At 45.6% G+C, this 20,567-nt stretch overlaps 1 protein-coding gene across 6 annotated transcripts in view; it reads left to right on the top strand.

Annotated features, from left to right (window-relative positions):
* The window catches only part of EXTL3 (exostosin like glycosyltransferase 3), a 132,591-nt gene that overhangs the window by 38,634 nt on the left and 73,390 nt on the right, over positions 1-20,567 (top strand). For all 6 annotated transcript variants that reach the window (XM_015622153.3, XM_015622151.3, XM_015622154.3 and 3 more), the window contains one exon: positions 2,684-2,758. The gene's annotated coding sequence lies outside the window, so the exon portion shown is untranslated. The remainder of the gene's footprint in view (positions 1-2,683; positions 2,759-20,567) is intronic.

Raw genomic sequence — 20,567 nt, 5'->3', positions numbered from 1 at the left:
TCTGGCTGTGGTTTGACAGCTGAAGTCAGAGCATGGCTGTGAAATCAGACTCTGCTCACACGTGGTTGTGGCTGGGTGTGAAATCCTGAGTGGTTCTGGCAGGGACGGCACCAGGCCTCGCACGGCGGGTCTGGAGTGGGGAAAAAAGGAGATCTGCTTGTTTTGGAAGGGCCTCATCCTTTTCTCATTGCTCGTGGGTTGATCCTGTGTGGTCAGTGTGGGGACAAGGTCCAAGTTGGGGTCCCAGTCTCCTTTTGCCAGAGAGGACCCAAAACTCTCCTCACCAGGTTTATGGAGGAAGGGAAGGAGGAGAAGGCAGCCTTAGCAACTCCAGGACTGAAAGGCAGAGGTTTTGTGCATAGAACAATAGATCTGTGAGACAGAATAGATGAAGGAGATGAAGGAGAAGTTGATGAGTTTTCTGAAATGCTGGCCCATGAGAAAAGTTTCTGAAGGAAGGTAATCAGGGCTGTGGTTTTTAATTTGATGACCTCTTTCCACTTTCAGATTTAGCAAAGCTTTGCATTACAGGAGGTGCTTTGTTTACAGGCTGTACAGTCACTCATAGACACAGCAGCACAATGATAAATTATTTAATTATAGATACCCAAAGAAGGGAACCAGGCGCCTGCTGGGTTGTGTTGTCCCTCTGGTTCCCCACTTTGCACAGTTTCTTGCTGGCTGATTCCCAAAATCCAGCCGTTTGCAGCAGTGGTCTCTCAGTTATTAATGTTAATTAGCGAGGTTCTGCTCTGTGAATATTCCTGCAGCACACACAGAGCGCTCAGCTCCTCACCCGTGTAACGAGCGTGTACTCAGCCCCATTGTTAATTAGCAGCATCCCTCCAAGGACTTGTGCTCCTCTTGGGAATGGAAGTTTGGTGTGGAGCTGCCTGTGGTAGTTAGAGCAAGTCCCTGCCGAGACTCAGGTGCAGACTCTGCCAGAGTTGGGTTGTCAGCTCTTTGCCCTGTGTTTTAATCTCATCTTCTCCTCTGTGGGTTCTCCTTGCTAAAAGCACAGTTGCTAAGATTAGTTCTTTTCAGGTTTGCCATTAGGACCTTGTTTTAATCAGCGCTGACAAAGTCCTGGCTGGATCCGTGCTCCAGGTAGGGGTTGGATTTAAGCGTTCTTCAAAAAGCTTTTATGCTACAGGAACATGGTGCTCCTTGTGCTGACAACAGTTTTGTGTCTCTGCCTCTTAATAACCGTCCTGTAGTAACACCTTCTTCCTAGATTTGCAAAACAGCTCCATTCCAAGAAGAAATTTCCTCCTGAAAATGTGGAAGTGCAGTTTGTTCTTGGCAAATCCAACTGGGGCTTTATTATCGCTCTGATTTTACGTCCCTGCTGATGGAATGCTCCTGTTGTGGGGGAAGCATCTCCAAGAGGTGATTCTCTCTTCAGAAGAACATTCCCCTCCTTCTTTTATTATTTTTTTTTTGGTAACACTGAAGGCAATGGAAGGGGAGAAGCTGGTAAATAATATGACTACTAATGAGAACCAAATTATACTTTAAATTTTATGTACGTTCAGGATAGAAAAGCAGTGTGAGATCAGGAGGTCTTTCCAGAAGAAGGAGGGTGGTTCTTAAGTATCTCTGCTTTGTCCCTAGTTTTATGTGTTCAGTATCATCCAGAAAACTCTTGGTTTTGTGTTTGATTGTAATTTGCATTTAGATTGGGTGCCTGAAGGGAGTCTCTTGCAAGGGGAGATGGGGCTATGTGGCTCCAGTCTCTTGCAGATCTGGCTGAAAGCAATGGCATTTACATAAAAACCATTAGCTCTGTTATTGATAAACATGAAAGGCATCCATTTCATTTAATTTTTTGATGAAGAGCTTTTAATATAAGCACACAATAACACTGAGGTAGTAACGTTCCTGCCCCCTATCCCTCCGTACTGACCTCTTGTTTTAAGGGCAAGCTTTGATTGGGATTTTGTTGGTGGAGAGATGGGAAGTTATTTCTATTCCAATTTACTGGAGTAGCCAGTTGTCTTGGTACATTGTGGGGAATTATTTAATGCTCATTTTAAGAGGTGTCTCTGTTAATTGAACGGGGATTTAATGTCTCCCCGAAGCACAGTTGGTCTGTGTGTGATGTATACTAACATGTACGGCTGGCAATTCTATGGATAATCTTTTCCTTAATCAAAATGGGTTTAAGCAGAACTTCAGTGGCGCCTCATTAAGGGGATAAAGTGTGTTGAAACAACAAATGTATTAAAGGGAACTTCTTTGGTGCACTCCAGATCAGAGCCCATGTAACCCTTCAGCACCGTGTCTGCATAAACATTTGTTCCCCTGCGTGTGTAATGGTGCTTTGGGGACCAGGACGTGTCACAAGGAGCTGTGATTCACTCTCTCTGGAGTAACTAGCTTTGGGAAGCTGTTGCTGCTGCTCTCATGTATAAATACCTTGCTTTTCTCCTGGGCTGGATCAGGTCTGACCTCAACAGCCTCCAGAGGCAGCGGGTGCTGTTGTTGTTTTCAAACATCACAGCGTTTGCTTGAGAGACCTTGCTGAGAGCTTTGCAGGTGCTTTGAGTTCTTGACCTCAGAGCTGGGGAGGTGAGCATGTCTGTTTTGCATTGATTACCTGGCCTATTTGTTGATTTAATTTTTTTTTTTTTAATTTTTGGTCACTTTATCTATATTTACAGCTCTTTTTCCTCTCTAACAGGCTCCAGACAGATGAGTAGAGAGCTGGTTGCAGAAGAGGGACAGATTCCAGTTTGCCAGCTGATCACCGTGTACAGTGAGTACCTTCATATTTCAGGAATAAAACTTCCTGTAGTGCCTGATGTGAGCCTCAAATTGCCTCCACTGGGGCACAGCATTAAGTCTGCATGCTTGGACAGTGTTTTCCTAAAAGTACAAGCTTCCTTGGCTTAGCTCTTGTTGTGGGAGAAGTGTGCTCCAGCTCCTTTTATCTGGAGTGGTAAATTGTGTCCTCATCTCACTTCCAGTAGTGGCAGAGCAGAGAACTGCTGCAGTTCCATCTCAGACTGTGGGGAATCAACACTGAAGTTCTGAAGGTGTCACCTGAGGCTTCCTGTGCTGCAGGGTCAGGAGTGGAAATGCTCTCCAGAGCTATTCCAGCCTTGTTGGAGGTGCTGGAACTGAGTGAGGAGGGATCTGCCATGGCACATGCTGGGGTTGCTCATAAAGGATTGCTATGAAATCAGCCAAATGAGGCTTGGCTTGACTGGTGGGCGGAAAAGAGCAGGGAAAAAACCACTGGAGAGCGTTGTCCAGTTCATGGTAAGGGATGGCAGGTTTGCCCTGAAAGTGGAGGGGAAAATCTTTATTTCATGGGGAATTTTTACACATTAAAATTTCTTGCATGCGTGTTAATGGGCTGTAATAACGAGCCTGTGCTTTATGAGGTGTCTGCAAACATCTTAGAACTTGCTACTGTGAGGGAGGAAATACTGGAGCTAGTAAATACTGATTAATTGGAATGTCTTGGCCCATGTGGTGCGGTGGTGTGGCCAGATTGAAACAGGGAATTGCCTGAAACAGGTGTCTGAAAAGCAGGAGGATGCTCTAGTATGGGCTGTAAAATTCAGGTGAGTGTGGGAGCTGCAGCAGTTGAGTTTATTGTGACAGCCCTAGCAGGTGATTCCCTCAGGATAATGTGGGATGATGAAACTTGAAACTGAAAGTGTTCGTTGACAAAAGTCAAGGATGAAGTCATGCATTTAGAGACTGGGTTGTGTCATCACATTGGTGTGGATATATCCAGGGAGCAGGGCAGAAAATTCCTGTGCTTCTGGGAAAGAAAGGAAAGAGAGGCAAACTTATTTGTGACTTTCCTCATTTCTCTGTATCTCCCCTCATCTCATTTCTTGTTGTACTTCTGGATCCAGGATATCTTTGTGCCCTGCCAGACACAGCAGGGACTCCCCTTAGCTGGAACACAGCTCCTGTGAAAAATTCAGCAGTGAATAACAAAACTTGGGAGTAGCAGCGGGGTGACGTGAAGGACAAACGATGCCGGTATTGACCGAGGGTGCCACCGCGCCAAGGTCCTCATCGACAGCTCTAATCCCAGCGTGTGCTCTGAGCCAGATCTGCTGACTTGAGGAGCTGGAATCAGTCAATACCATTGAATTCTCCTTCTCTTTGCATATCTTAAGGAGAAGGAAGTCTCAGGCTGACAGCTGTGCGGTCTGCACGAGGCCATGGGCTGCACAGGCTTCCCCCAGGACATCATTTGGCTTGTGCAACATTTATTACTCTGCTGTGGTGTGCAGCAGGTTCAGCACTGACCTTCAGAAAGCACTTCTGGGTTTGTGGGCCTGGTGGCTAGAGGAATGAATGGAGGAGACAACGATTTCAGGTTTGGAGTCCTTTTTAGGGTGGAAGGCTGTGATTAAAGCAAGGAGTATGAATTTAGGTCAGTAGGAGACAGCTGAGGGAAGGGCTGTTCTTGGCAGGGAGCTGGAATAGAGGAGATGCTGGAAACAGTCTGTGATTGCCATGGAGCAGAATGGGAAAATAACCTGTTTCAAGAGACTCCTTAACAAGTCATTCTTATGCAAGACTCTCTCCATGGCACTAAATATCTAAATAACTGGGCTGGGCTTGGAGTTTAAAAATACTTTCAGGAGACTCATCTTCAAACACCTCCTGAGGCTTCCTGGCTTGGCAGCAAAGCCAAGTTGTGCAGGAGTTTTGTAAGATGATGGCTGCTGTGAGGATGTGGCACCATCCACGTGAACATGAGCGTGGGTCCCATGCTTCCTGTGCCTCACATGGGCTCGTGTGGTCTTTGCTCACTTGGGTATGGCAGGGAGGGTTTGTGCTGCCTGTACCTCCTGCAGTCCTCCTGAGGAGCACTGGGAAGTGAGGGGGTGCAATTCCTGCTTCTTGCTGCTCTTCCCCTCAGAAGATGATGGAGACTTTTGTCTGCTTCTTAAAAACTCAGAATGTGGCAAACCTGAGCTGTGGCAGGCCATGGCCAGTAGGAAGGTCCTTCATCTCCCAGCAGTTTATTCAGCTCTTGCTTGAACCCCTGTGTGCCTTCAGCCTCTGTCCTGGCATTTCAAAGTTTAACTTTGTGTGGTGAACCACTTCCTTTTGGTAACTGCACCTACTGCCAGCTCGTGTACTGTAATAAGCTCATGTTTGGGGAATTATCATTGGCATAAAATGCTGTAAATCCCTCTTGTGTCCCCTAAAATGTCCTGATTGATTCAGTGGTCCTTAGAGAGGTGCTTCACATTTTTGACCATTTTCACTATATCCACCGTTTCCAATTTTTGGTCATTTTTTCTCGAGTATTTTTACTAGAAGATTGAAGTAACCTTTGGGTTTCTGAGCTGCACTTCTCTGTATGTTTAACCATAGAAAAGAAACCAGGAATTCTGATGTTCCATGTATTAATAAGCTGTAGCCTTTTATTTATTTTTATTTTTTTTTCTAAAAAGCAGATTATTTTTTTTTTTGTTAATCTAAAAACCCTATCAGAAAAGCTATGAATAAACCTGATAGCATTCCAATTCACTGAGTCACTAGAACAATACATTGTTAACAAGGAGCCCTGGCAGAGCTGTGTGGCTTTGTGCTAAAGCTGTCAGCCAGGATATGGGATGTATCTTTGTATCCTGCAGCAGTTTTGTGAAACTAAAATGGTTGCTGGTGTCTACTGCATCTTCTGAATGAGGACAAGAAATACTCTGGGTGTTAAACTACTCTCTCCCTCTGTGTTGGTTAAGAAATGATATCAAAACACAGAATTAGTCTTAGATAAATATAAATCAGAGTCATCAAACAGGTTCTGGTTCTGCAAGGGCAGGGCCTTGCTCTCCATCTCCTCTGCTTTGCATAAATGATATTTATTTTATTAGTGGCTTCCAAAAAGTAGGACTGGAATATGATGTGATTAAAGTGTTAACAGCAAGGCTGCAGTCCCAGGGCTGCAGACTGACGTGCCTGGGGCTGACAAGTCTGTGGTTTTGTCTATCTGCCCTGACTCACATCTGTGGCTTTTGTGCTGCCCTAAGGTGAGTCAGGGCTCCCCCAGGGGTGATTAAAGCCCTGCCCTGTGGGCAGCCTGGGAAATTTGGGCCTCTGTTCAGCTAAGAACTCTTGGATAATTTCCTCAGTGCTGAATCACAGCTCTGTGGACCATCCAGAGCAGTTTTCCCCAGTGTTGAGGTTTATCTTCCACGCCTCCACTGCTATTTCCACCACTGTGCTTTTCTTCTTTCCTCTCTGCTGCCTTCCCCAGTGCTTCCTTCCTGCCTTTAACCCCAAAGAGCTCCCAGGGTCTGTCTGTGCTCCACTGGTGCTTTCTGTTCTTCAAGGGAAGCCAAAGAACAAAGTCCTTGTAGCAGTTCTCTCCCAAAGCAGCCAATCTGCGCAGCACAATCACTTCATCGCACTGACTTGTCAATAAAACACCAAAAACTCCCCAAAACATCACCTGGCCTGTCAAGGTGTGTCACCTGTGCCTCAACCAGTCCTGAACCCAGCTGGGGAGGGGACATCACGAGGAGGAGAGAGGGAGAGAAATACATCCAGGAGCTATAGGTTGATTTTCTGTCACTCCTCAGGGTGTCCCAGCCTCTGCTTGTTGGTGAAGGATGGAGCTTTTTTAATATTCCTTCCCTTCATATATACATATAAAATACATAAATTTATGTTTATGATCCTTTCTCATTCTTCTTTTCCTCTTGTGTATGTGGAGTTGCACACAGGCAGCCTGGCAGCCCACAGCCAGCCTACTATAATAATTTCAGCTGTAGTTTAGTAAGGTAGTAAATTCAGCGTAATTTTTAATCTGCTTGGGAGAAAAACAGCTTAATTGGCTGTTTCTCCTGGTGGTTCCAGCATTATTTTTGTCCTTAGAGGGTGTAAATGCAGCAGACATTGATCTCCCTGAATGAGGGGTCAGCTCTTCCTGGACTGCACTGGAACACTGCGTCTATTTATTTATATTTTACCTTTTTTTAGTACATTGCCTGAATAATACAGCCAGTGTGGAAAGGGCCTGTAAAATGCTGAGTTGTGTGGTTGAATTTTGCTCTGCCCAAGTCAATCTCTTGTGATGAGAGACTCCACACAGGGGAAACCTCCTGGATTAGCTTGGAGTGAGGGAATGTTTGGAGACCTCCCCGGGATCCCTGCGGTGATCCAGCCATGCTGGGGAAATGGAAGTGGGAGAATCCAGCTCATGTCATCACCCAGGGGACTTTTCCATTTAATGCAGCCATTGAAGCTGGGACCAGAGGCTGTGTGGGACAATGTGTAACGGGGGAGCTGGAACAGGCTGCCTTTGTGGCACATCACAAAGCCAGCACTATGTGCTGGAGTGCTCCTGCTTGCTGGGCCTGGAATGTCAGCCTGGGTTCTGTTCTCCTCCCTTCCCGCCAGGAGCTGCTCCAGACTTGGGGAGAATAAGTCACTGTTTGTGTGTTTATTTCTTTCCTGCTCACAGTTCTTCTTGGATCACACAGAGGGTTAGAGGGAAAGAGCTCAAGCGAGGTGAAAGCCATCAGGTTGCTGGGAGATCCTCCATGGTGTGTTAGTGCAGGGTTGCAATTCTCCAGGCCTCTTCTTGCTCCACAGAATTCCCTGACAGGAGGTTGTAGGGAGGTGCAGGTCAGGCTTTCTCCCAGGTAAGTGACAGGATAAAAGGAAACAGCCTCAAGTTGTGCCAGGGGAGGTTAAGTTTTAAAAATTTCTTCATGGAAAGGGTTGTCAAGTGTTGGAATGGTCTGCCCAGTGAAATCACCATCCCTAGAAGTGTTCAAAAAATGTGTGGATGTGGCACTTGAGGACCTGGTGCAGTGGTGAACGTGGTGGTGGTGGGTTGATGGTTGGATGTTTTTGTGATTTTCCAACTTTAAAGATTCCCTGATTCTTCTCTTGGTCTTGCTGGCTTTCTCATTATTGTTAAATAACAAATCTCAGCCACCCCATGGAATGGGATGAGCTTTGAGGTCCTTTCCAACCCAACCCATTCTATGAATTATTTATGCAACAGCAGATACTGAGAGCCCTCTCTGGAGCTAATTTCAGTTTATCTGACCTCAGACACCTGGGAGGGGAACAGTGCTGGGACTAGAACCCTGCAAGGAACAGAGCCTGAGAACAGATGAGAACTTCTTCATGATATGAAAATGTTGCAGTAATTATTTAGTATAATAAAATTGTTTCAAAGTGGTTAAAAATTACTAAAAGGACTCTCCAGGAGGTTTGCATTACTGTAGCAATGATTGGGAAGTGAGAAACAATGGCAGTAGCACAAGTTTGATTCTGTAAGTGAACTCTAGAGACAGCTGAGTGTAAATGTGTTCTAGATCTCCTCAGACTCAATAAAAACGTGGGAACTTCTGCTATGGATAAAAGTGCATTAGCTCACATTGTCAGGTGAAGGTTCACCTGGCAGTACAGAGGAATAAATGTGGGAAGCACAAGTGAAATTCTCCTTGTTTTTGTGTGAGTAATGAAGTTCTCAGTGCAACTCCATCACAGAGGGCCCTGATACGAGAAGAATTTACTTGGTGAATTGTTCTGTCATCACTCAGCAGGATAATTGACTCCTGATTAGGGAGAAAATCTAGCTGCAGGTTGGTGTTTGAGGTTCTGAAGTCCTCTTGAAAAGGCAGAACTCTTCCTCAAACAGCGATGGCTCTCCTGAGAACAGGATGCCGGAGACTCCATTATACCAGCATTGATGTAACAGCTGTTCCTGTTTGAACAACTTTATTTCTTCCTCCTCCTCCTGTTGCAAATCAAAGGAGGAGTGGGAATCAGTGTTGTTATTTGTTCAGAATTAACAACAAGGTTATTAAATTTTTCACTGCTGGAGATGTTTTTGTCACGTGCTTCCTGCACTCGGTGCCTCTCAGACCTGCTGCTCTCTGGGTGCTTTTAGCTGGTGATGCTGATGACTGAAGGACACTTTATTCCTTCTGTTCCCAGCTCCCAAGTGACTCAGGAGCTAAAAGCAAGCCAAGATCTGTGCCTCCCACAGGCAGCAGAAAGGCTGATGTGGAAGTCATGGGCATCTTGCTGTGAAGATGATGCTTAAAATTTTAGAAGAGCAATTCTACTTTGTCCAGAGTAGTGAGCAAGGGGGAGCAGCTTCACCTCGCCAGCGAGGCTCCTGGGCAGAACAGGTTTCACTTCTTCCTCTGAGGCAGGCTTCAGCCTGGACCTGCACTAGGTAGTGCTGCAAAATCATCTGCCTGGAATTGAAGAATATCCTGAGTTGGAAGGAACTCACTGTGATCATCCAGCCCAGCTCCTGGCCCTGCACAGACACCCCAGCAATCCCACCCTGTGCCTGTCCAAATGCTCCCGGAGCTCTGGCAGCCCTGGGGCTGTCAGCATTCCCCAGAAAAGTGGGACCTGAATCTCTGCTATTAATTTATGAAGAGTCAGATTATTGTTTTGCCTATTAGTGTTTACACCATTGCAAAGAGAGGGGGATGATTTTGGAAGCCGGTGCTGAGTGGGGCTGGATCTGTAATGAGATCATTGCATGGTCCCTTAGCCCACGGAAGCCCATGATGACTGAAGGATACTTTATTCCTTCTGTTCCCAGCTCCCAAGTGACTCAGGAGCTAAAATCAGGCCAGGATCTGTGCCTCCCACAGGCAGCAGAAAGGCTGGAAGTGGCCACTGAAAGCATTTTTAGAGGAGAGAGTTAACCTGGGAGGGGTGGAAGAGGATTGCAGTGCACCGAAACTGCCCCTAAGGAAAGGAGGATTTTACTTCTTCCCTTTCCCCTCCCGTCTCCTGTGTGGGGCTGCCTGAACTCTCTGCTTCATCCTGCTGATCCAGCTGCTGCCTCTCCCTATGGACAGATTTAGAGTCCTTTTAATTCCATCTGGAGTGCTCACCGTGAGGCACTGAAGAGCTGATGCCTTTGAGGAGGGCAGGGAGCCTTTGTCAGGTCTCCAGGGAGCTAATTTATACAGATCCTCTTGGGTTCACTGGCCAAGCGTGTCTTTGTTTCCATGTGCTTCTGCCTCTGAGATGGAATCCTAAGAGCAAGGCCAAGTGTCAGAGCTGCTGCTTGTGGGGGCTGCAGCTGCACAGCTCATCCTTTAAGGAGGGAAAATTGCCAAAGTTTTTGGGCTGAATTGGCTGTCTCAGCCTTTCTGGTCAAAGTTGGCTTTTGTTGTTCCAAAGTTGTGGATTTGGTCAACCTTTAACCTTTAGACTTAAAGCACTTTTTAATAATGAGTTTATTTTATCAGAGATAGAAGCAGGAGATTAGAAGGTGTGTGGGAAAAGAATGATCTTGCCCTTGCCAGCTCTGATAGGTATCACTGGTACATTATTGTCTGCTGTATTATTTCTATACACTGAAAAAATCATGAATGCTTGAAGAAGTGTTACAGCTGCAATTTATTCAAGCCACAATTACAAAAGGATAAAAAAAAAGAGACAGAAATTGACTGCTCGCTGTTGAACGGTGAGCTTTGCCTAATAACCAAAATTAAAAGTTTGTAGATGTCTTCCCTGAACAGTGTCTCCAGAAACTTCTTGGAGTGGAGCTCAGCCTGAATGGGAAAGCTTTTAAAAAGCCTGTAGGAAATTCCAAATCAGCAGGGGGTAGATAAAAATATCAACAGGAGAAAACAACCACATCTTCTGCACAACCCGAATTTGTTTTCGGAGCCGTTTTCCCTTCTCTGGAGAAGGGGGAAATGCAGAGTGACAGAGAAGTGACTGGTGAAACCCAATGCCACTGCTGGGTCTCCTGATGGTTTTTCCTGCCCAAATGAAGGCCCCTGTTTTCTTTCTTTGCCTGTGTTCATTTTATTCAGAGTAAGTGTTCCCATTATCCGGTGCGTGTGAAAGGCTCCTGGCTGCTGCCTGAGCTGGATAATAAGGGAGTAAGCCAAGAGCAGCCTAATTTATAACTTGTGAAGTGATTCTCTTCAGAGCACTAATGAGCAGTGACCCAAGCACAGGTAAATTATCTGCAGGGTTTTTTATTCCCCCCCTTTCCTCTTAAATCTCTGATCATTTCCCTCCCCAGGCAACCTGTCTTTCACCACCATTAGCGTTGTCTCAGTTTTTGTCTACATTCCAAAGCTGAACCACTTTATCCACAATTGATGTGTGCTCCTGTAGGGTGGAGAGCACAACGCTGGTATAAAAGCATTTATAATAGCATGGCTCATTCTTGTGTTGGAGAGGAATAATGGACGTGGGATACAGCTTTAGAGTTAGAAAGCTCTCTAAATTTAGAGTGTGGCTGTGTGTTGTAGCTGAACTGATCTCATGGCAGAGCTGGTGCTGCAAGGAAAGGTTTTGCTCCCAGCCTTGTGCTCCCACTGATCTTTTTGCAATGATGCAGATCCAGTTCCTTCCCTCTCAGTCCACACAGTTTCCTTCCAGCCCAACTCCCTGATTCAGGCTTGGAAGCTGGGGAGGAGATCTCTCTTTTCAGCATCACCAGACCATGAGATCAGCTGAGCAACAGTGCAAACCCACATCCCAAACAAAGCCTCTCACGCCAGGAGCACATCACCATCTGAAAGGTGTTCCTGGACATGCTGCTCTCTCCCTGTTGGCATTGTGAGGCAAAAGGCAGCGTTTTCCTACTGCTTGGTTATCCTGAGTAAAGTTACTCCTCCTGGAAGGAGCTGTCTTTGCTGACAGTCCCCAAAAGAATGCAGAGAATTGTGGGCAGGCCATTCGTATGGCACATGTTCTGTGTGCTACAAGCAGCTTGAGAAATAATTAAAACCCCAATGTTTTGCTGTTTTTTTTTTGCTGGATGTTGTTGGATACTTAATGGAGCTCCTTGGCAGTAAACACTCCTTCCCTGGGGATCTTTCCAGAGTCATTAAATATGGTGAGGGATAATCTGGAATAGTCTCCTGTTTGTCTGGAACATTTGCTGGACACGGGAGCTGCAAAAAGGGGCCCTGTCAGGCATCCCTGAGCAGCTGCAGGGTGATAACAGAGGTGAAGGGCCAGCAGAGGGGTTCCTGAAAATATTAATCACAGATGATGTCTGAGTCTGTAAATAAGAAATACAGATGATGCCGTGGTGGTGAAAAAGCCCATCCTCTAATGGCAGTGTTGATCCCCCAAAGGAAAATTATGTGAAGGCCCCAAGCAGTGACTGAGAGTTACAAAGTGGTTTTTAGTCAGAGATGTGCAGATTCCAAACACTAGTTTGGGTGGGAAAGAAAAAAAAGGGGAATTAGTTCAACAGCTGCTGGGCTCTTTCTGAGCCATTTCACAGGGGGCTTTGAGTTGGTGACTGCAGCAGGTTGTACTTGATGTAGGAGGTTTTGAGCTTGTTTATACCCCGTGTCAAATTCCAGGCTACGGAGTGATTCTTGTTTTGTGTGTGCTGTTTGCTCCCCCAGGAGAGGGTGAGCACAGGTGGGGACATTGATCTCTAGAAGGTCATGACAACAGCTGCAAGGTGGCCTTTGCAAAGTGCTTCATGTGCAAAGGGATGTGGTGCAAAAATTCTCTGCTTTCTGCTCAGTTGGGGCTTTCTTTTGTAAAATATTCACTTTCTAGAAGGATTTAAATGCGATTTCCAGGTGTTAATGTGATAGTGGGTTTAATGCTGTATTTTGAGGGAGCAGCCTTTGCTGAACCTTGGGCAAAGTTTAAAATGAGCAACCAAAAAAGCAAAAAGGGAAGTGATAACGAGCTGGCCGCCATTCGAATGTGGATTTGTGTGGGAAGACCAAAAATGTGCTGGGTCTCATGAGAAAGTGGGGAATAACAAAGCCTGGCCCCTGCCCCTTGCCTGGAGACTCCTGCTCCTCCTGCAGCCTCGAGTGGTGAACTTCACACCTCTCCTTGGAGTTTGGAGCAGGGCTTCTCACATGGCAGAGTGGCAGCAGATCCAGAACCAGACCAAACCCTTCAAATATTTGTGGGAAAAACCCCAGAGCAGCAGCCAGGAAAGGTCAGTGCAGCTGCCTTGTATTGCAGCGTGTAGGAGAACACAGGAATAGTTCCCAGCTGGAATTGCCCTAATTCCAGCCTTGTCATCAAGATGAAGTGGACTGCAAATACATTTCTGTGGGAATTGCTGCAGATGCAGAGCACCTTTAATAATGTCTCAATTTCTGCCTCACTGTGTGCAGCTTTAATATAACCAGAAGCCAAGGGCACAGATGGAATTATGAGCCAAAATACTTTGACTTGGTCATTATAAACGACACTAAAACATTATTTTAATGCCTGTAGTACCATGGTCCTGAGTGAGCACATTGGAGAGAAGCAACTCTGAGCTGGATGGCAAAGAATCACAGAAACAGAATATCCTGAGCTGGAAGGGATTCATAAGGATCACGGAGTTCAACCCCTGGCCCTGCACAGACACCACAACAATCCCACCCTGGGCATCCCTGAGAGTGTTGTCCAAACACTCCTGGAGCTCTGGCAGCCTTGGGAATGTCACCATTCCCTGGGGAGCTGTTCCAGTGCCTGACACCCTCCAGGGAAGAGCCTTTTCCTGCTGTCTCTGCATGGGAAGAGCAGGAGCTGGATGTGGCTGGTGGGGCTGGGTGGAGTGAGCCTGGAGAGGGTCACAGAGGGGGAACTGAATTCATCAACCAACATCTGCTGCCTCTGCCCCGAGTCTGTCCTCTGGCTGTGCCACACTGCAGCAGCACAGGTAATGCTGGAATTGCTTCCCTGGGGAGGTGTCAGGTTTTCCCTGGGTCTTTGGAGCTTCCTGTACCTTGGATTAGCAATGAGGAAATGGTGGCACTGACACAAAATGCATGGGGCAGAGACAAAGCTGAGTTAGTGGTGGTGGCCCCTTGTGCTGTGGCATGTCTCAGCCTGGTTTCTCAAGCCAGGCTTTCCATCTCCTAAAGTTTCTGTGATCAAGCAAGCTCCCAAGAAAGCCAGCTGAGGTACAGATTAGCCTAGAAAAAGCTTTTCAGCTCTCTGCTTGCTCTGAATGCAGCCTGCAGCTCTGGACAGTCTCCTGAGCTGATGGGCACAGGGTGGTGAATTGTGTGCTGTGCCCTGTGAACATAAATGGAATATAAGCTAGGGGTCTATGAAAACATTACACTGTGTGTGTGATCAGTGTCTGCCTTTAGGTGTGAACTCTGCAGGAGAGACCCTGTCCCACAGCTTTCTGCTGGGTAGGGTCTGCAACAGTCTTTGAAAGTGTTCCACTTACTCCTAGGTTTCCTTTCTGATTGCATCTTTAAATGTGTTTCCAACTGAAATATATCCCAAATCAGCACCTTCAGGGGGTTGAGGGTTTTTTTAACAGGAAGGAACTCCAGATATGCTTATTTTCCTGGGAAGATCACAGGCATCGGCCACCACTGTGTATTTTGGTGTTTTAGTTCACATGTGTGTTTATGCATTTTATTCCTGACCTTGGAGATGTTCTCAGCTGCTCTTTTATAGATCCAACAAACTGACCCTTCCCCTCTTAAATACCAACTGTTCCATGTCAATTTAGCAAATAATGGAGTGGTTTTCTTCTGAGGAAAAGCTCTTTTTCCAGGACACAGTGGTACTCCTGCCCTTCCAGTGGAGGTGCCTCAAATACTTTGTGCCTCTTTTGTCTTTTTTGGTAGTGATCTCACTGCTCCTTTTTATTCCCAGTGGTTCTGCCTGCTTTAAGTCACTGTTTTGGCTTAAATTGACACGATTACTGTTTTATCCTGTTGGAGAATGGTGTTTTATGGAATAGGAAGGTTGTTGGGAATGGTAGGAGGGGTTGAGGTCACTGAGCTTGTCCAGCCTGGAGAGGAGGAGGAGGACAGGACGCAGGGAATGGCTGGAGCTGTGTCAGGTTTAGGTTGGAAATCAGGAAAAGGTTCTTTCCCAGAGGGTGCTGGGGCACTGAAGAGGCTCCCCAGGGAATGGTGACATTCCCAAAGCTGCCAGAGCTCCAGGAGTGTTGGACAACACTCTCAGGGTGGGATTGTTGTGGTGTCTGTGCAGGGCCAGGGGTTGAACTCAATGATCCTTATGAATCCCTTCCAGCTCAGGGCATTCCATGATTTTAAGCCCAGGGAAAACTGTCACCTTTGAAGGAGAAAACCAAAGGAAGATCAGCTGAAATGGTTTGGGTTTTTTCTTTTCCAGCTCCCCAAGGGTCCCTGTTGTTTTAAACCTCATTTGTTGTGCCCATATTCAGAGTTTGGTTTTTCTGCAGACTCAAGGCTTCTGTTGGGGCAGGAGAGAAGTGAGAGGGATCAGCTCCATCCTGGCTGTTCTGGACTGGGAAGGTAAATTTGTGTTTTTAGCAGTGAATCTGTGGGGCACTTCCTAAGTACAAAGAGCAGCTTTAACCTTAGGTTAAAAGTGCCTGAGATATTCATTCCCCTCTCTGCAAAATACGGATAAATACTTCTAGATCTGCCAAAAAGGGGCTGTGTGGGTTTAATTAACATCTGCAAAGTGCTTGTGGATAACATCTTTCATCTGAGTCTCTGAAGCGAAATATTCTCGGCATCCTCGCTCAGCATCGCAATTATTCCTCCAGCTGTCGTGAGCTGTGCCAACAAAAACTACTCTGCTGTCATCAAGGGATTGTTGATGCCTTGTGACTTGTTTTGATTTTGATACTCTCTTCCCCCTACTCCTTCTCCCCATACAATTGCTGTGTGAAATACAGTGTATTCTCTAGATTTTGGGGAGAGAATAAACCTGTTCCTTTCCTCCACTAACTTATTTGTGTCTTGTGCTGTGTTCTTGCTTGTAGCTCTTTTTTTGGTCTATGTCCTTGAAGTAGAATTGTCTTTTTTTTTTTTTTGTCTCTATTCTTAAAATACTTTTGGTTTTGTTTTTGCTGGGTTTTTTTTGTCTTGTTTTTTGTATCTCTTTTTAAAACACTGCCATAATTTATTAAATACCAGTCACTCCAGAGAGGTCTCCTGGCCCATGCACTGTCATTTCTTATTTCAAGGTAGATGTGAAAAACCAGATGAATTTCCTTCATTCCCTGGACTCAGAAAATTCCCTGGACTCTCCCAAATTCCCACTTGCAACATTTGGGGAGTTAAAACTTCCAGCTTTGTTCTCCCAAATGCTACTTATATTGCTAACAGTGCTTTGTGACATCCTCTTAAAAATCAAGATTTCTCAAATCTACTTTTAAAGGAAGGCTTGCACCTATCTCCAAGTCAATAATATAACATAATGTAAGTCTCCAAGGCAATAATATTACCCTTAAGAATTTATAAATGAAATAGTTCCAGGTCCTAGCCAGGTTGAGGTTCAGCCTTTCTGCAAAACCAGAAGCACATCTCAGTCCCACCCCGAGTCTATCACTCAGGTAACTGTGGCTGTTACAGTTATTTCTGGGAGGATTCATTAATCTTGACTTTAAAAGCATATGAGATTTAAAGTTATTTTTTTTTTAATATATATATATATACTTGAAGGAAGCACAAACTATCACTTGAAGTCTTGGAACCTCTAAGCTGGTAATTATCTGTGGGAATGAAAACTACAAAGGAACGACTTCAAGAGCGGCTGTGTACGGCCTCTTTCATCAACCTGTGTGTTAAAGCTGGCTGTGTTTGCTTTAGCACTTAAACCCTTGCTCCTGTTTATCCTTCACATGGAATAACGCTGTGGGAGAAGGAGCTGGGCTCTGTCCCACCGTGTGCTGCTCCTTTGGGGAGGGAGCTGCTTCTTAGTGACATTCAGTTGTTATTGGCAGGGGTTTTAGGGGCAGGAAAATGAAATGCAGCACGAGAAATCCTCTTCCCCTCTTGAAATTCCAGGTTGTAAATCGCAGGGCACACAGCAAAATGTGGTTATTCTCTGCCTGGTGCTTTTGGCTTGAGGGGTTTGATGCTCCAAATTGAAATTAATAGCCTTGGTTCCTGCTGAGGGTGGGGGGAGTTGTGACTTCCCAAAGATTTGTGTCTGCCTTTGTCAGTGTGAACTCCATTATGGGAGAAGGGATGTCTGACTCCCACGTCAAATGTAGCAAGTTTCATCTTCCCAGATGAGAGTTCTGAATTCTGCCAAGTGTGTCAGTGATGTTTTTAAAAATAATAAATCTGACCACGGTGCGTGTGCTTCCCTTCCCAGGGCCTGGGATGTGGTGGGTGAGTACAGCAGGAGCTGGGATGAGATCCACCACTGCCTCCCCGTGCTTTGGGCTTGAGGGGAAATGGAAAATCTTGGAGTGAGTGATGACTTAACCAAAAACTTTGATTAAAAACCGAGATGAGCCCATCTGAGCCCCTTGATAATCATTTTCTCTTTATGCAGCTGCTGAGATCTGAGCTGTGTCCTTCAGGAATGGTTTCCAGCAGGGGCATTCCCAGTGCTGCTCTCAGCTGGGGAAGTTTTCTAGTTACCTCTTTGGCTAAAAAACTTTGATGTTTTCTTGAGAAGTGTCAGGAAATGTTGCTTGATATTGGGAAATCAGTTTTGCTTCCCTGTTTTGGAAGGGTTGGGTTTTCTCTTTCCTGTGTGACGCCTGTGGCAGCGCAGGTGTCTCCTGAGGCAACTCAGTTGTTCATACCCAGCAACCCTGGCTGGGGGAAATGGAGAAACCTGGAATGGTTTGGGTTGGAAGGGACCTTAAACCCATCCAGTGCCACCCCCAGCCATGGGCAGGGACACCTTCCACCATCCCAGGTTGCTCCAAACCCTGTCCAACCTGGCCTTGGACACTTCCAGGGATCCAGGGACAGCCACAGCTTCTCTGAAGACGAGTGGCTGTGAGGAGAGAGCTGGAAGAGGAAAAGAAAGCAAATAGAGCAGCTCTGTGCCCTAAGAGCCCTCATGGCTACGGATGAGTGGAGCAGGATGAGCATCCAGGGAAGTTACTGAGTTGTGCCCCTGGACTGGGAACCAAACTGCTTCTCCAGCGTGTGTCATCCTGTGGCTTTATTGCTGAAAAATGGGGCTCCTACTCCCTCTCTTAAGGGACCTTTTGATGTTCCAGTAGTGCTTCATCACCTAGAAGAAAGCTCAGAATTACATCTGTGAAATTGTGATGCTATCATAGAAGCACAGCCTTGTGTGTAACATTGGCAGATATTTCCTCTCTCTCCAAATACCGGGGACCATCAGTACACGTTCCTTTTTTAGCTGCTCTTCACCCTGGGGCTCTTCTGTTCCTGGAGCAGAGGTGATCAACAAGTTTGTCATTATTTGTTTCCTTACATATTCCTTAATTACAGCACTTGAGGGATTTTTCCTCTCTCTCCCTCTCGTTCAGTTTGTCTCATCATAACCCTTTTTTGGGGCTGGATTCGACTGGCGAGCTGCATCTCAGCAACTTCAGCTGGTGTTCAGCCATCCCTCACTTTAAAAATCGTGTGGAAATCCATTCCTGGAGTCAGACCTCTTCACTGTCTGCTCTACCCCAGTGGCCTTTTCTCTTTTTTTTTTGGAGCAAACTGGCATTTCTGAAGGCGGGTGAGTTACTCCCTCCCACCTCTGGGCCGTGTTTTCCCTGAACTGCTGTGATTGATTCCATTCAAGCAGCCCTTTTCACTTAGCAGAGTCAACACAGTAGAACGATCTTGGAAAACAGATTTCTTATTTCTTAATATTTCAAACTCCCCAGCCTCACATTTTTACTTTGTTTTAACAGAAGCCTCCTCTGGAAATCTTTTGTTGGAGGTTTTTATCTCGTCGATTTGATGGCTGGCTCCGGGCTCCAGCACTCAACACACGTTTAATGGCCTCAAGCATCGTGTAATGCTTCCCATTCCCAGAATCTGTGAGCCTAACACAGCTCAACATCCACAGCTCTGGAAATTCAACCATCTGGGAGGTGGAAAAATGATTATTGACAGGAAGAGCAGCCTCACACTTTGGTCTGGGAGCAGAAAGTTAAGCTGAGGGTGCTGCGAGGTTCGTGGCTCATCTGCATTTGGATACAGAGGCAAATTAATCAGAATTCAGCTTCTCAAGTTTAATTGTTTGAAGTTTATGAAATTTAGTTCTTGCTCTGAATGAAATTTGCCTGAAGGTTTGTCTTAATTTACTTCCAGAGTTAAAATTAAGGTAATTGGAAAGAAGGTCACTTCTGCAAATGGAGGTTTTGTACAGTTGGACTAATTGACTTGGATTAATACCCTTTTAGTTAAAAACAGAGTATTTTTCACTAAGTGAAGTCAGAGCTAGGGTAGGACCCAAAGATTCTTGCTGTTTTCTGAGGGCTTCTGATTTACTTTGATTTATTCCCCATTTCTGTGGTGGCTGGACCCTGAGTGTCACTGACTCCTGTGTGTGTTGTGCCCAGCAAATCCACCCCCTCACCAAGGAAAATCTGCTTTCCCTGTGAAATTACATGCCTTGAGTCTTGCAGAGCAGTTTTAATTGAAAATTTATTTTACAGCAAGCAGTGGTTGTTTTTTTTCCTGGCACAGTAAAGTAGTAAAGAAGAAAAGCTCCCTGGATGCTTGTAGGAAATTTCAGTTTTTCTTTTTAATTTTGTTCTTTCTGAAAACTACACTATAAAAGCAACATTTCTGTGCAATGTAAAGGTTTTAAAGACAATCCAAATGAAAGCTCATGGATCAGTTTTCCTGTGGAAAAGTCTTCTTCCTTGTGGATGTAGTAAAAAGCTGAAAAATCTTGCTTACAGTTTGATTCTCAGATTTCAGTGCAAGCCTGCTTTAAACCCCTTAAATCTACACACATAATTCATCCTTCCTGGCAAAAGCTCTGGTGCTGATTTTCCTTGTAAAATCAATGAACAGAGATAAAGAAGGAAAACAAGTGCTGAGATCTTTGAGCGAAGGGGTGTGCTGCTGCTTTTGCAGGTACTTGGGAGAAATGAAATTTAAGGCAATTTCCTCATCTCAAGCTGCTGTTCTTTTTGTAGGTATTGACTTTTAAATCTTGTTCCTTATCCTGTTCCTGCAAGGAGAGGAACACTTGCACTGAGCTGAACTCGAGCAGATGGTGTTGGAAAAGTGTGAACAGGAGAGAGGGACCTGCCACTGCTCTCAAGCACAGATTAAACACAATTTCTCTGTCTGTAAAAGCCCCTCTCAACATTAGACCTTGGCTATTTTATGTTGGGTATCATCCTTTCCACTTGAATTACAGTACTGCAATTTAATTGTAATAAATTACCAAGTTGAAATGTGGTCACTGTTTCAAAAGCTTGGATCTTGCCTGCCTGATATTCAGATATGGATAGCTGTGATTGGCATCAGGAGTTACTGACTTGGCATTGTATTCAGCACAGTGGATAATCATAAAATCCCAGGCTGGTTTGGGGTGGAAGGAACCTTAAAGTTCCTGTTCCACCTTCCACTATCCCAGGTTGCTCCAAGCCCCATCCAACATGGCCTTGGACATTTCCAGGGGCAGCAACAGCTTCTCTGGGCTCACCACCCTCCCAGGGAACAATTCCCTCCTGATATCCCATTGAAATCTCTCAGCCCAAAGCTTTTTCCCCTTGTCCTGTCACTCCCTGCCTTTGCAAAATGTCCTTGTCCAGCTCTCCTGTAAGGCCCCCTTGGTTATCTGTACTGATAACAGATGGATATTGTGCTGGTTCTTAGCACTTCTTCAGTCTCCTCTTGGTTTCAGAGAGGTTTGGGGAAGAAAAAAAGCATCCCTTCCCCTTCCCCTTCCCCTTCCCCTTCCCCTTCCCCTTC

Source organism: Parus major, chromosome 3 (genome assembly GCF_001522545.3).
Source record: "Parus major isolate Abel chromosome 3, Parus_major1.1, whole genome shotgun sequence".
In the NCBI taxonomy this organism is placed as follows: domain Eukaryota; kingdom Metazoa; phylum Chordata; class Aves; order Passeriformes; family Paridae; genus Parus; species Parus major.
The sequence above is the reverse complement of the archived record's forward strand: the minus strand, read 5'-3'. Positions and strand labels throughout refer to the sequence as shown.